The sequence below is a fragment of the Colias croceus genome, chromosome 13, assembly GCF_905220415.1.
Source record: "Colias croceus chromosome 13, ilColCroc2.1".
Classification (NCBI taxonomy): Eukaryota; Metazoa; Arthropoda; class Insecta; order Lepidoptera; family Pieridae; genus Colias; species Colias croceus.
The window spans coordinates 6,310,858-6,328,966 of NC_059549.1; the positions used below are offsets into that span (position 1 = coordinate 6,310,858).

The 18,109-nt window shown below is 30.0% G+C and overlaps 1 protein-coding gene across 2 annotated transcripts in view; it reads left to right on the top strand.

Annotated features, from left to right (window-relative positions):
* The first annotated feature begins 5,440 nt into the window (after nt 1-5,440).
* LOC123696980 (monocarboxylate transporter 10-like) overlaps nt 5,441-18,109 on the top strand; it is a 97,290-nt gene continuing 84,621 nt past the window's right edge. For both annotated transcript variants that reach the window (XM_045643384.1, XM_045643385.1), the window contains exon 1: nt 5,441-5,522. The gene's annotated coding sequence lies outside the window, so the exon portion shown is untranslated. The remainder of the gene's footprint in view (nt 5,523-18,109) is intronic.

The window sequence follows — 18,109 nt, forward strand, 5'->3', positions numbered from 1 at the left end:
AAGCTTACTACCACTTACTAAAAAGAAAAATAAACGTACAGGCAATATAACGTGGCTTTACCGGGCATTTAGTTTCCAACAAAGAGTGGTGACGTCTCATAAATTAGCCACTTGCCTCTGTCACTTCCAATATCGACCAATCACTTCATTTGCAACGTCGCCTCTCGGCGTCGATGCAATAATTAACTGATAACAATCCAGCCATTTGTCAATACAAGGAGAGCCTTTGTTCCTCATACTAACAATGCACGCTGTTGATTTTACAGCTGTGATATAAGGACATATTGTTGTTGTGAACGTACAATATTTTTGTAGATGTGCTCGATGAACTAAATGGTACTATGTTATTTTGATAACATCTTGATACGGATTGCAAACAGTAAATAATATTATTTGTTGTTAAATAAGTTCAAAATTTCAATCATTCATCAAATTTCGTTCCTAATTTATTTATTTATATTAAATTAGTTCAATTATATTACTTAATAATTCATAAGCAAAGTTTCTGCTTCCGTTAATCTGTCAATCATTCTGAGAGAAGATATAGGTGGATATAATATAGGTTAACAATTAGAACTGGCTGCCAATACTAATTCAAATGTAAATTAATATGTGTTAATATTCTTGTGTTATTATTATTCTCATTATTCCACATCCGTGGCATAAATCGTACGCGTAACTTAATTTTCGCAAACAAATCGAACTCAAAACAAAAATTACGATGCCATAAAATTTAATGTTTCCAAAATGTATTATGTTATTGGTACTTCCTGTGTTAATTGTGAACATTTCTCAAATGATAATGCACCGTGTCATCGTAAAGAATAATTCAATGGTTATTTTTGTTTATCTAACCGAGTTAAATATAATTTCAAGACTGAATTTATACAGGACCTCAATTTCGATTTAATTCTACAAAACATATTTCAACTAGTGACCTAATTATTCATTTTAATTAATTCAGCCAATATTTTATAAAATTCAAACACAGTTCAGTTCATTTTACAAATATTTATATCCTTCATGATTCATAATAATATAATAAAACATTTGCTATTCATATCATATTATTGTTGATATTAAATTTCTTATAAGACTCAACTTGAACAAAGAGTTATGTTATAAATCAAATAAACGATGAAATAGAGCATAACATATTTCTAAGAATCAACAATCTCTGGTCATCTTCATAACTTTTCTGATATCGTTAATCAACTTATATCGATGTTAAGAAACAAATATTTTTACCTGAACCATACAGTAAATAGTAATACGTGGTAATACGGACACCAGTGTAGGAGATTGATAAGATATGTAGGTAATTACGCGTTACTTTGCCCTAATCTAAGCCAAATTTTAAATCCATCAGTTTATAAAAACAGAAGATATAAATATTAAATTTAATTATGTATTCGACACAAAGAATTATAATAATTCATTTGTCACACGCTTATCTCATTAATTCTTCCATATGAGTTAAATATATTCAAAACCAACTATTTATTAATGTTTGTAGGTACTAAGACATCAAGTCTAATTACGAATGTTGATACAATTTGCTCCCACATACCATTAAGACTTTGATTCAATTAAAAACTGACCCAACATCAAACAAGAGCAAACATTACTTCGACTTTTCCAATTAACAAGTTGTTAAGCTTATAAGTTTCGTGTTCAGATTTAACTACGCTGTTTATCATGTTGTATATTGTATTAATTTTACCAATTTAAAGAGATTCTTTGAAATATGTAGTTAAAACCAGAAAAATAAACTAAAACCAAAGCCAAAAAAAAAAAAAAACTACATAGATAGCAAAAATAGTGAATAATATTTAAAGTCATAATTATCAAAATTCAAAACTTATAAGCTGTGATGACGTAAATGTTTTTAGAAAACAATTTGAAATATTTTACACGATTTGGGGATTTTATTACTTAATAATTTTATCATAGAATATAAACAAAAGTACAACAATGTAAGATAGAGGCTCTATGTTCTCTTGCGGGTCGGTACTATAATCTATTAAACTGATTTTTTATTAAATACATTTTAAGAATAATTTTGGTCAATATAATATTATTATGTAGATATACGCAAAATTGTACCTAGTCCCCTTTTTTCTATATTTATGCGTAAACTACGATTTTTAAGTAGTAGTAGTAAGTATATAAATTTGTATCATAATACATTTAACGGTTTCGCAATTAATATCGGCATGTTAATCATAAGAATTGCGTACAAGATAAAAGTTTTGTCGTACATACGAGTAACCATAAAGTTAATTACTGGGCTCCGAGCCAAAAATGCCACATTTAAAAGAACATGTAACGTAACATAGCCTGTTTTTATTTTACTATATAGGTAATTATGAAACTGATAATCTTTTAATGGAAAATAAGCTTTCTTTTTCGTATATGTTATTTTCTACATAAATAAAAGAAATAATTGTGAATTTTTCATTATTATCAGCATCATCAAACAGTCGCTAATAGGTAGAAGACTTTACACAAAAACACAATAATTAATACCTCATTTAAATAAACTTTGTTTTTAAAACTATCAATTTAAATAGCAGTTATTCGGCTCAATTTAACACAAATAGTTTCTACTTTATACACATATATCACCCCTGCTGTGACAATACATTATTTTAAATCACAAATTCGACGTGTCACACGGGCACATAGGCCCTGTATAAGCCCATTTACATAGTCCCCAGGGGTGCCCAATACGAACATTCGATTACCTAGAAACTTCCATAATATTCGAATTGAAAAGGACGATGCATCGCCCGGACAATTTCATGCCCGATTTTCACTGCTCCATTGCGCTTGAAGCTTTGAAAGTTAATCCGTAGGCGCGAACATAAAACTAAATTGGTAGGGAACAAACTCAATTCAAACGTATTTTATTATAGTTTACGGTTATTGATTTAAAATGTATTTCCTACGCGCTTGCATCCCACGGGCTTTAAACGCCCACAGGCTGCGCTCTTCAAAGGGGAGGTTTCAAGAAATTCACGCTAAGAACTAATAGAACCTCTACTTATTTATTCAGAAAGTATATTGCAATCGCATAAGCTACATTATATTTTTATACCTTATATAAGGATTAATTTGTATTGTACGGTAAGATCGATACTTTTGACAATAAAATTTTGGTTTGAACATAATATTAATATTGGGAAGTTATGAAATGATTTTTGCCTCTAAAATGATTTGACGTTTACGCACTTAGCGCCGTTACTAATTTCCATAATAATTGGTTTCGTGAAACCTTTTTCAACAATATATAATGAAAAATATAATTTTTGTAATACAGAATTTTAGGATAAATATCGGATGACGCTAAATTGGACCTTAAATTGATTCTTAGGAATACACAGTTTCAGTTTCGTTTTTTACAAACAATTTATTTTTATGATACATTTAAAATAGTAGGTAGAGATATTTCAGAATACATTATTGTATAAAAGTAATAACTATGATAGAAACGTTTATATACACCCTAGGAAAACGTTTATATATTGTCACTTTCAAGATATTTATTATGAATAAAGATAATGCAAAGTATAATAACAGCATTGAGGACCAATGTTTTGCGTTGCTTCTGAATATAAAATATAATTTGTGACAGTAATAATAACTAGTCATATTATTAATGTTAATTTCCACTCTCCCCACAATGTTATCTAATATTGTTTGAACGTCCAAACCTTAAACGTTTATGGATAGTTATAGTAAATTTAAATGAGGGTAGTACGACGAACCTCGTAAAATGTTTTGATTACTCGTTTGTCAACGGAGTTAATTCAGTAAAGCTGTGAATTACGGATGTATGAATAAAGACACACGGTTATAGTTAAACTTTTAACATTATTTTCATAATAACATTTCTCGGCAAAGTTGTTCGCTAAGAATTTCACTATCTGCAAAATACAGGAATCTCCAAGAGCCAAATATAGCATACTTCAGAGTTAACGTATTATTATAGCTTGCATTTGTGTCACGAAGCTTACTTCAAAGACTAAATTAAAATAGTGATAATTATTAATGTTTAGTGAACTCATTAGCTGAGCAAATGCCAACACCAACCGTATGTTAAAACCATTGAGGAATAAGCGAAACCTGAAACATTATAAATACAATATACTAACCCGGTGAATGTTTCATCTCCATTAATAGGTGTAAAATAATTTCTATTACGTATTATTTATATTTCTTGCCGCCTAAACCTTCCCCCAAACTTCCACAAACATTTAAAGCCCAAAACTTGTCAAATCATTGACAAAAAGACCAAAACTTAGCGAGCCTAGTAACATTGAATGAAAATCCTTGAAAATTAGTAGTTAATATATTATTTAGAACTGATAAAAAATAGTCCATTAAGTTACGTTCTTTTAATTGAAAATATTTTCATTCAATGCACCATTCACGTAACTTCATAAGATTAATAGCGACCAGAATGAAAGAAACACTCGTCGCATAAATGCTTTCAAAAGACCGAGTCTGGTTATGAGGCCATGCTCAATATCTTTCGGACACAATTAAGAGAACTATAAAAGGAATGATGGATAAGCTGGTAAAACGATTCTAACTACACATCGGTCATCTGTTTTTCTGGTATTCAACGTTAAGGAGAGTCATTAGAGATCCCTAACCAAAAATGTACCCAAAGGGTTTGTAATATTAGTAGAAGGGTTCTTGTCAATGTCCAGGGAAAACTTTTCCGTGAGGTAATTGGAATACCTTTCATCCTAAATCCATCTGAAAGTTAAGGAAGTGCAGGTACACTGGTACTCAAAGCTATTTCACTAAAATGGTCAAAGAAAGCATTTCTAGGTCAGGCAAGAATGGAAAGAATATTTGCCTTATCTGGGCGGAAAATATTTCAGAATAGGCTATAAATATGTGTGTAAATAGTAAATAAAACGGAAACTTATGATTGAAACTTTTAAGACTACGATTTTCCTTGTTAATTTTCATTTTCATTGTGTAATAAACGGTTTTATACCTGGTTAATACACGAAAAATTTTTACGATATACAGAAGTTAAGGTAATTATTTTTTAATAAAAAATAATTACCTTAACTTCTGTATATCGTAAAAATTTGTCGTGTATTAACCAGGTATAAAACATAACTTCTATTATATCTATATTAAAGATAACGATAAATATGTTACTATAATATATTATAGTAACATATTTATCTTTAATTTCTCAATATTATTCGCAGAAAAAAAACTCAATATTCGCATAAAACATCTGACGTAGGTACTCTACCTCTTGCTCTACCTATACTTACAGGCAGCTTAAAGAAGATGATAGGTTAAAAGTTCAATCCAGAATGACGCAGATATCTAACCCTTATTAAATAAACAAGCAAAGCAGGTGTATAAGCGCCCTAACAGTATCAGTGTTTATCAGCCAGTATTTGCCCGACTACGGCATGGAACGTGTGTGTGCATTTCGCGCGTCTGATTTTATATTTCGCGAGTGTATCACGTAACTTTGTTGGGAGGTGAGTTATTTGATTAGCTTGTTGTTTTATATTCAATTGATACGTGAATAATTTAAAAGTATTGATCAAAATAAAAGCTATATTAGTTATGTTTATTAAAGTTTAATAATCAATTACTCTACAAAAATAAAGGATTATTTATAAGGATCTTGGAAAAATTTATGGAGAAATTCTAAACTTATTTATATCCGTAATAAACAAATTTCCTCGATTTAATAGCCGTAATTTACCTACTCTTTAATAATATGATTTTTAAACTTTGATCATTAAAACTTTTTGTGCGTAATTTTATTTTTCTTCTTAGGCTCTATAATTAAGTTGAAGATTAACAAAACTTTAGAAGTTAATTTTAGATTAACGTCCATAATTGCTGCCTTCAAGCTATTTGTGTTTTATCAATTGTTCCCTAATTCGCTCACGACCTCGGTATTATGTGGTATTATTATTAGAGAGATTTCTTAAATTTTTTAAAATTTATTGGATATTTTACAGAACATGTATTTTATAATTACATTTATCTTCAAGCTGTAAAAGATGGTGTTTATAATTATTATCTAATATATAAAAATCAATGCCACTTTTCGTTGTAATTCCATAACTCGAGAACGGCTGAACCGATTTCGATAATTCTTTTTTTATTATATTCCTTGAAGTACGAGGATGGTTCTTATGTAGAGAAAACGTTAATATGTACCACGGGCGAAGCCGGGGCGGACCGCTAGTTATATATAAAAATGAATCGCAAAATGTGTTGGTAAGCGCATAACTCGAGAACGGCTGAACCGATTTCGATAATTCTTTTTTTATTATATTCCTTGAAGTACGAGGATGGATCTTATGTAGGGAAAACGTAAATTATGTACCACGGGCGAAGCCGGGGCGGACCGCTAGTTATTACTAAAAAATAGTTTTTAAAAGTTTATAGACTTATTCGCCCGGCTCCACCCGGGGTAGCTTTTTGACATAGGTTTTAATTATTTCTTAAATCCAAGGAATGACAATACAAACAAATCAAAGTCAGCCGTTTACGAGTTAAAAATTGTGTCACTTACACGTCTTCCCTACCTACATACATTTATGCTTCATAGATACAATAATAATCGTTTTCCCATCTTTATTCTCTTCTAATAATTCATAGTTCATAATAATATGACCTATTATTTTAAACATTTCAGTAAGTTTCTGAACTAAAATTTTCTCAAACGAAAGTAAATATGAATTAATGCTCTGACATTCAAGAACACTTCTGATGTTGAACCTCAGTACACCTTATTGTGCTCTCCTCAAGGAAATCACTATATTATAGTGAGTCGGGGTAAGACCGGACGGATTTTAGACGAATTGAAATAGTCTAGCAAAAGCCCGATTTTCTCAGCACTAGTTCAAGATTTACTACTTAAAACTGATGTAAATGACAATTCATTTAGCATCGCTTTGCTCTACAAAAAGTTTATTCTTATAAACTCAACAGTTTCTGATTTTAAGGCGTTTAAAAACAACACTTACTTTTTTTATGACTATGGTAAAAAATTACTCTTCGGGGTAAGTTCGGACATGCTTTTAAATGCACTTCTATTGAATATAGCATAAGGTCGATCAAAAAAATATATCCGATCTTTTACGGTCTAAAATGATTTTTTGACGATTTTTTTTGAAATCCACTTTACAGGCGCGCGGCTCGTCGGAGCTAGCTACATCACGAGGAATCTGTTTAAAAAAATTAGCATGTTTTGTTGAACTATTTTCATTCCTAATTGTAGGTAAATAGGTAAGTATTATGTTTTGATAATCAGAATGTGATAGACAGGACTAATTAATATTTTTTGCTCTTTCACATAAATAGGTAATACTGAGGCTAATATAAACTAAATAAGGCGAAAATAAGCGATGTACTTACATAGTTTATAACCTCAAATATACAGTAGAGTATAATTAATTAATTATACTTTCTGAAGCTCTATTCCGTTACTGTGGGAGAAAAACGCCCTAATTAATGAATGATCATTCATTGATTAATTAATGAATATTAAATAGGGTAGCCGGTAGGCAATGAAAGATCGATGAACAATAAGATGTAGTATAATTATTGCTAAGATAAATTCAACGATTTAAATTTGTATAATCAATATTTTTTAATTTATTTATAGCCAAAATAAAAAACACAATATTTGGTTTCTATGCTGTCTCACGCACAAACCTGTATGTAACATTTTAAACATCAAAAAGCTCCACCAGCCCTTAAAAGAAAATCATACGATTTGATTAAATAGACAATAGACCTAACATTAAAATTAACTACGCATGAGAAATCTTACCTACCGTTAAATAAGCTTTTTAAAGCGGAGGCAAGTGGTGATTTAATTTTATAGCTAAGTATAGTGTAATGGGATATTGAAACCATATTTTTTGTAAGCACAAAGTATAGAAAAGAGAGCTGCTCTCGATGTATATACATTTTAAGGCTATGAGAATCACTAGGTACCATAATATGATTTTATAAACGGTACCTAATCTTACTTCTCCGTCGAAATTTAGTATTACTTTTTAAAGCAATTTTAAATAGGTAAGGATAATAGAAACTATACTAAATAGCTTCCGCGTCGTTTTAGTTACAAAATATAAACCCTTACAACCATGAATCACCTTTATACCTCAATCCCTAATTTGTGTACCGCAAATTGATCGAACAAAAATAAATTCAACACCTAAATTCATTATTTTATTCATATACCTAGATATTCTTTATATCGTGCGTGTAATTAAGATACATTTAAGCATTGCTAACATCCTTCAAGCCTATTACGGTAAATAGCGTGCCAAAAATATACAAAAACAGATACATAAATATTCTAGAAAAAATAACCGTTTCTGGTCCGTTGGCCAGATTTCCAACGGTAATTTCATTTGTTATGTACTGTGATTAACTCATAAGTTCTTTATGTACTACCGTTATCATAATATTTGTCAAATATTCGAATAGAACTAACATTGGCTTGAATTAAAAAGTTGCATGTTGTAAGTAGGTACCTACAATAATCCTACCTACATAAAAATAAATGTCACGAAATCATATAAATTTCAATACTTATAAATATTAAAATGCAACACACTTCTATCTTAAAATCATTCTCACGTCAATCTTCCAAACAAGAAAAAAGAGAGAATATTAAAAAAAAATCAGTTAAAAATTAAAACCGCAACCAATCGGGAAATTATCATTATATTATATAATATTGATTAAATATTCCTTTGATGCCTATTTTACTCATAAATAATCTCCATAATTGTTCTTAACTTGGTAAAACGTTCCAAAATGAAATTTGAATTTCATGAAAAATAGAAATGCAGGTATATTTTTATTCAAATATAAAGGTGTTTCGAACTTTGAGGATAAACAAAAAATAAGCCAGACACATATCAAGTGAGGCAATAAAGAGTATGTAAAAACTTTTCTAATAAAATCCAAGTAATGTTTGGTTTAAAAAAAAAGAATAACGTCACCTACGCCAAAAATGCCACTGCTATTCGTAAACGGGAATGTTTACAGTACATTTAAGTAATATAAAAAATCTGGAATATTCGCTGGTTACAGTCAATTTAATTATTTATCTCATTAAAATGTTATGCGTTCCACTGAACTTAATGATATATTTGTTTTTCGAGTATAATTAATTATCACTCGTTTGTACACAATAAGAGCCAGCGCGCACAAGCAACTTTGTCTCGGCAACTATTTTGTCTCTCCCATCAATTTGTATGGGGAGTTGCGTCGCTACGTGCGCGCACTTTCATACAAGCCCATGGGTGGGAGAGACAAAATAGTTGCGGAGACAAAATAGTTGCGGAGACAAAGTTGCTCGTGCGCACTGGCTCTTACACACGCTTTAATGTCAAATTTAAATAAGTTTGAATCCATACTATAATATTATTATAAATGCGAAAGTAACTCTGTATGTCTGTCTGTTACTCAATCACGTCTAAACTACTGAACCAATTTTCATGAAATTTGGTATGGAAATATTTTGATACCCGAGAAAGGACATAGGGAAATAAAAACTAAAAAGTATTTTATCCCGGGAAAATGACGCAATCCCGGAAATCACACGGGAACGGGAACTATGCGGGTTTTTCTTTGACTGCGTGGGCGAAGCCGCGGGCGGAAACCTAGTATCCTATAGTATTGTATATAATAATTTTCCAGAGCATCGCTTTTCATGGCTCATTGATTTTCGAAGATATAGAAACATCTTGTACAATCAATCATTATTACTTATCCTACAAACAGTGTTACCTACGCGGAGGTAACACTTAAAATAAATTTCTGTAAGTTTTTCCAATGGAGTTTTTTTCGCAATTATTATTCAGTACGACACTCCATCGTGAGGACTTAATGCATGCTCAAAATAACTTTTTAACGGTATAAAATATTTATTTATTTTATTTTTCCTTGGTCACTCGTTTTCCTTGGTCACGGCATCACGCGTTAACGGGTGGACCGATTTTGATAATTCTTTTCTAATTATATTCCATGAAGTATGAGGATGGTTCTTATGTAGAGAAAACGTAAATATGTAGCACGGGCGAAGCCGGGGCGGACCGCTCATTGTAAATAAATATGTATGTTACAATTAAACCCCATTGCCGGCCAAAACCACTTTTGCCTGCAAAAATCTCTGTTTTTTGAAGATCTAAAGACGTTGGTCAAAACTATTTTTATCATAAAAAATCTCAATATCTTTGCTAATATACCATATTACCATGAATTTAACTTGTCCCATTGAAACATTCCCATGATATTTCGATGAATTAACGACAATCTGTCAAGAGTCGTTAACATGTCTGAGACACGACATTTTTTATTCCGCAGTACACCCACGAAGATCGGAATAACGACTCGCATTCCGTACGCATGGTCCGCTATTCGCACGGCCGACATTGCAAAAAGTATTAACGTGACTGAAATAATTACTTTCCGATAGCACCCGTTTACATAATACTGTCACGCCTTTTTGCATTTATAACAATGTGATGATTCAATGTTATCATATAACACTTTCAATACGATTTTATGGCGGTACAAGCGATGAATCCATACAGTTAACTAATTTAAATGTGTGTCAGTTAAATAATGCATTCTGATGTGTTTCTAAATGAGTAACAATACCTGAGAATAGATGCATACAGCATTTCAGTATGTACGCACCTATAATGAATGAGTTTTTAAACAAAAATGTGTGCTTGTACTAGTGTCACACGTAAGAAGTAAAACTTCTTTATAACCTTATTTTTCAAAAAATAATTTACTATATGCAACTTCACAGAAATACGTCGAATCACGCGTGGTAGGGATAAGAAAAAAATGGCGCGTAACGGAAAAATGTTACACAAAATTTTTTTCCAACCCCGATAAAGAAGTTTCACTTCAATTATATTAATTAATTTAATTGGATTAGATTATAAACCGCAATATCTAAAACCAAAATTCGAAAATAAAGCATTCTATTGTCTGAACGTGAAAAATATTTTCCGCGAACGAAAAAATCTATTACGTGTGTCTACGCGACACAAAGGAAGTCATTAACATCGCAACGATATCGTTTAAACAGATAAACAGCGATGAACTTTTATTATCTGCCACCTGACTGGAGCATTGTAAGTATATTGGAGTGGAGGCAATATGATTACGCTTCAGCTGCACGCGATACCATTGTTAAGACTTTATTCAATTAGTCTCTACGTGAGTTTTACTTCATCTGTATTTCGAATCAGTTTTGTCTACGACTATTTTCAGTACTGCGTTATTTTTTCCATTCAGTGCAGTTAATTTGAGTAACACGGAATATTTATTTTTTGTTAAATAAAAAAAGATAATATTCTGTTGATCTGAAATGCATTTGCAAGCAAGATTAAATTTTTATTTTTATTTTTATACAAACTTACAGCTCCGGCTAACATAAGGTTCTGTTTTTATTAATATTTTAAAATGTCTCAACACACGTCTTCATTAAAATTTTAAGTAAAATCAAATATTACACAGCATTTGAATTTTATAGAACTTTTCATAAAATACAACATAAGTACAAAAAACTTTTGAAATCGTTGAAATGTTTGTTGAAAATAAAATCCTTTGCAATATTTTTATTATCTCGCTTAAAGTTAAATGTTGCTACAAATTAAAACGGCTGCATCATTTTTACTTTTACATGAATATAGCCCAAACTTTCATCTAATTGAATTTTATTTCATAATGAAATGAATTCATACTTCTTTATGCGTATAATATTTTGGTACACATTGATATCTTAATTTATTTTTTATATAACAGGTATAGTTAGAGTCGTTATCAAGTTAGTTCCACCACTTATTTTGAAACGTAAGGACAGATTTCTATCACTCTGCTGAAAAACGTCTTACCAGGAAGAGCCTGGGCAAACCAAAAGTAATAAATAAATATTACTAAGTTATTTTAAGTCGTATAAGTAAAAAATAAGAAATAAATTAGTTTTGAACTATAATAATAAACATAACAATTGCCTTTATTAGTTTTTGTGTTGTTGTTTATCTCAAATAAGACATAATATTAATGCAATCACAATATACGTCATCTGTATAATAAAACGGTTGCCGAAATGTTCTGAATTCTAAATGAGAAAAAGAACCAGTTTTACTCTGATTAAACTTTTTACGTGTTTAAAGATTTATTTACGATACCAATGTATGATCAAATCAATAAATATTATGTTACCTTTACAACATTTAATATAATACTATACTAGTACCTTTACTTAAAATTACGTTCTGATAAATTACCTTTTACGGCATCTCCTAATTGAATACCTGTAGGTATAATCTAACCTAACCAAGAACCTAACCTAAAATTAATTATTAACTACCTACTTAATGAAAATGACAATTGACAATTATACACGTAACATCACAAAATAAATAATTTAATTTAATATAACCATCAAAAGCGCGCCAAATTCGTTCTAAATTCAATTTTTATCTTAACTGCATCAAAACAATTACCAAATATATAATAGTTTATGTCGGGAGAGATTTAATCCGTGTTAAGTACTAATTGAAATAAGTTTTACGAGCTGCATAGCTTTCATATTTTAAGTCTGAGAACTAATTTAGAAATTTCAAACGACTTCATTTTCAATCTACGTTTAACTCGACGAGGTTGTTAGTAAACTTAAAAGAGCGTAAAATAGTTTTAAGTAACTGACCAATTTATACCTTGTAGGAATAATAAATATTTGGTATTTTTAAAACAATACCTTTTTCGTAGTATTTTCAAACAAACAGAAAATCTAATCTATAAGTTCTATAATATTAAAATATTGTAGAATTATATTAATTTAATATTATGATAGTTTCATACTTACGAGTAATTAAATTTTAAAATGTATGTTATTTCCGTCCTAATTTTTTTGGTATATTTTGATAGCGTTACATATTTACAACACACAGAATAACTCTAGTAGATCTATAATAATTTATAATACAGAAGTGAAATATCAAAACTATAACAATTTAAGAACTATGCTACGTTAAATTTATAAAGCAATAATTTACTGTCAAATATTTTTAAAAACTACGAGACGCGTGTCGCATCCTCAGTGTTGACCAAGTGTTGACCGATGGGCTACAAGTCTACACGTCACGTCTGATTGAAAAACTCTGTTGATTTAATTTACTATAAGTTAAACTTTCTCCTATTTATATTGTTTTGAAACCAAGATACCTTACGCGAACTTTAAATTCGGTTATAGTTTGTTTGCGTTTCCTTTCAATATACATGGATCACTGTCTTTGGAAGCGTAAAATTAAATGGAATGAAAGGAGATTGATGTGTTTCTCAAATAAGGTTTATTTTGTGGAATATAGTCTGATGTTTGCAAAGCGCGGGTCTCGCACAACTACAATAAACCAGTGAATATAAATTTTATATTTTGCAATAGGACTTGCAAATAGCATTGATGTCAGGAATGCTAACAGAGACTGAGATTTTGAAAGCGAATTAACATTCAGGTATTCAAATGCAAGCAAAATGATGACAATATTGTTAATCAGGGCAGTCGACCAACAGAGCATCTAGTACCTACATAAAAGGCATGTGCGGGATTGTTCGCGGACAATGGATAAATGATAAAAGCACAGTCAAAGGGGTTGCATTCACTGTCCAATAGTTACTGTATGATGAATTAAATCATAATTTATTTGCATACTTTATTTTTGATATTAAATATTTGTATTTTAACCTGTGATAGGATATATTATAATGAATATTCACAATTTTAAACCACTTCTAATGATAAAACCTACCGTCGCTGTCAGTAAAGTATTCCCTGACGACACAAGATAAAAAATTGTTTTCACTATTCACTATTATTTATATTCACATTCCTTTAAACTAAATTTATTTTGTTTTACGGCTTGATTGTTTTTATTATATTCTGTGGTGGATTATTAACACAAAACCTTCGCCGTAAAATTTTCCTCCCAAGACATTCTACCAAATGTAAAGTAAAATATCTCGTACAATATCAGACTTAAAAGAACTAATAAATATTTTTTAATTATTGCGATAAACTTTTTACTGTAAAAGGTTGACAAAAATTCCTCTTCGCCGTCGCAATCGTGTATTTAAAAACATTAAAATTGTAGTTTCTGTACAAAAAGTTACTTGATTGGTCTCATTTACATGAAAATGCGCCATTTAATCGCGATAAACAATGAGGTGACAGCTTGGAACGAGAATTTTAATTACGTAATAAAATAATATACTAAGGGACAACTACAGTTAACGCTTAATTGGAATAAAAGGAAACACATAAACACTTTAATTGTAGGTTTTTTATTTCGCGTTTTTTTAATAACCTTTATGGATCAGGTTTTAAATAAATTAGTGACTAAAGAACAAGGTACAAGCACATTAAAAGAGCCCGTTTTATTAATATAATTAGGTTTACCTCTTTTAATATTATCAGTATTATGCATATGAAACAACCTTAAACAGATGCTAGAGATGCAGAGACTACCCATATCATTAGATACGACCACGATGCGATATCGATTATCCTAACATTTCTTAAAATTACTCTACATATAGAGACGGTGTGAAAATATAGTTCTCGAGGTTAATTTGTTTAATGAAGATGAGTCTATTAAAAATAATTTCACCTACATAAAAAATTGAGGCTCTTAAGTATAATTTAAGTTCCATTGAAAAGTTGCACAATTAAGTTACAATTCGGTAACAAAGTTTCCACGAATTGATGGTTTGAGCATTGTTGGGGTGTTTCTTCGGTCATTTCATTTCCATTAAGATCATTTTTTCTTTTAATTCTTGTTTTCATAACAGCTGAATTTATCATTTGTTATATTTTGATAATCTTCAGATTCAGCGATGTTTTTTTTTTATAGTCTAGGTCAGTGATAATTTTTTTGTAAGAATTTAGATTTAATATAAATTTATAAAGCATTTGAATGCCATAAAAACCAAAAAATATAAATTCAGAATTTAGATTACCTATGAGTTAATAATTAATTATTTAAGTCAATCCATTAGCTTAAGTTATCCTTGCTATAATGTATCGACTAATCAATTTACATTTTCCTATAAAATATATTGTCTCGTATTTACACGTTTTTAAAAGGATTGAGGATTTTTTTAAAAGTCTCAATAAACATAAACAATTAAAATATTTAAAAACAGCATATTAAAATATGCACAACTCTATTTGACAATTCTAAGATAATCGTAATTTATCTACATAACAACAATGTTTCATACCTATAACAATTATTGAATACTAGCTTTCCACCCGCAGCTTCGCCCGCGCAGTCAAAGAAAAACCCGCATAGTTCCCGTTCCCGTGGGATTTCCGGGATAAAACCTATCCTATTTCCCGGGGTAAAAAGTAGCCTATGTCTTTTATACCTAATTTCATGCAAATTGGTACAGTAGTTATGGCGTGATTGAGTAACAGATGGACAGACAGAGTTACTTTCGCATTTATAATATTAAGTATTATCTACATAACAACAATATTTCATATAACAATTATTGAAAAAAAAACGGTAAGTACCCTTCCCGAAGTCTTACAAAACATGCAATTCATTACATCAAGAATTATATACAAAATGAATACTTGTAACAGTGATGGCCTAAATACCCGTGCCATTGACAGACACAAGGGAGGACCTGTCTTGTCCGTGATAAATCAGACTACTCATGAACAGTCCCTTTGACGTTCTAACTAATAAAAGGTTTAGTATAGTAACTAAGATGTCGCTTTGGATTGAATAAAGTTTCTATAGAACTCTGTTTGCTCTGTATAGCGATTCTTTTTACTTCTAGGCAGTACTATTAAGTTATATCTAGGTTTAACAATATTCGCGGAGAGTACCACTCACACCGCCTCATTAAGATAGAGCTGTAGTTAAAGTAGCTAATCAAAAAAATAATGAAATAATGCACCTAATAAAGTTTGCGCTATCGAGGACATTATCAGAAATGAAAAGGACTTCACTTATAAAGTACCTATATGGTAAAAAGAGGAAACTGGTAAAAAATTCATCCTTCCGGTTTTGCTATAAAATTTGGTCGTGTTATCTTAAGGAATTCCTTTCGAGTCTATCCTATGTAAATTTACCCGTTTTTCGCTATATTTTCTTAGTAACAAGAACCCTTGAATATTTATATTAAATTAATAAGTATTTTGATTTAATTTTTCATTACCTAATTCGATAAAAATGCAGTTATAATCAGTAATTAAATGAAACATATTACATAAATAAGTGAATATTATTGACTTTAGTCTACCCAATACGTCCATAGGCTAAGCCTATTTATATTATATTTATAATTTGTTAAATAATGTTTGTTTGTAAAAAAATGGGATCAAGACAATATTTGTAAGCTATCTGATAAATCCAACAACTGGATAAAAATAGCACGAGCCGATTCAGGATCTCAACGGTGTGATTTCTACTATCTCATAGAAACGATCATTTTTTATAAACTAAATGTCAGCAATAGATCTTATTATATACAATTTGAACTGACGAAGGCAACGAGCAATTGTAAATTATTCTTCAAAATATGTTTTTCATTCATATCATTTCTAAAAACTTTGTTTCTGCTTGTGTCAAAGCATGCATGTATTTTTTCATAGTAAGTAGCATGAAAATCCCTGGCCATCGTTTTTCATTGATCCGATAACTCCAACAGCAATTACCTAATAAACGAAAACAGAATCTAGACAATGATTAGTAAACTTTTGTTAAACGAAGTAAAAATCCATCAGCAAGACATATTATTATAGCCCTTCGAGTAACAAAGATGAGCGAATAAACTTAGTTACAATTTCTTCCAAGAGACTTCTAAGTATTAACTCGAGAAAAACAACGATTGACTTTGTAAGTCTAAGATGACTTTAATAGTTCACAATTTTGCGTAGTCAGAATAGAATCTTTTGTATGCTTACTCTACGCCTAGTTATTATCTAACATGTGTAATTAAAAATAGTATAAATATAACTATTTCATTAACGAAAACCTAAATAATCAGGCCCCCTTATAACTCATAAGATTTTAATTATTACCATTTTAGTCATAAAAAATAATATTTTTTTACGCTAAAAAAAGAGACGCTTTTTCTTATTTCATAACATGATTTATCCATATATATATATATATATATATATATATATATATATATATATATATATGTAAACTCAGGACAATTCTACCTACATATCATTCGGTCATCACAATATTATATACAAAAAAAAGTTAACACAACTTATTCCAGATTAATTTCAGTTTACTAAACTGTCCTAAACTTCTTAAGACAATAAAAAGCAAATAATATAACATTATGCTAAAAGCCGCTCTGACAGCGAATATACTGTCATTAATTATCAAGAAGCACATCGCATTACTCTCGTGAAGACCTTCATTTATTTGATTTAACGTGATCCTAAAATACTCAGGTATTTAGGAAACGCTTGTCGATATTTTACTAGCTCTCGTTCATTATTATTTTAGTCAAATGCTGAAAAAATAAGACGGAACTGAGTATTTATATTTCCGGTGAGGTAGAGTGATAATTTATTTAAATGTACGTAATTATTTTCTTATTCATTTAATTAAATTCGATGCTTATTTTCCCTTGTATATAGGAAGACAATAGAAATATTGGGTTTTTTTTTTTTAATTGAAATCTGATGTAATATTCACGACCTAAATATCTACATTTCCAAGTACCTAATGGAGCAATACAGTATCATTATAATATTCCTAGACTACCTTCTTCATCATGTCTGAAAGTCTGTCAGAGAGACTACCCAATTTAATAAATACCTTGCTTGGAATTTCTAACTAATGGTAAAAAAATAGAAATGATTGAATTGATGTTCTTCGATTTTTTAATTTTTTAAATTTTTCGAATGTTATGTCAAAAACTTGCAATATCAAACACGGCTAAAACTAACATTTTTAAAATGGCTGTCAACCGCAGTAACAGCGTAAACGAAATACTGGACAGACTATTAGTCTTCATGCAATAGTCTCTT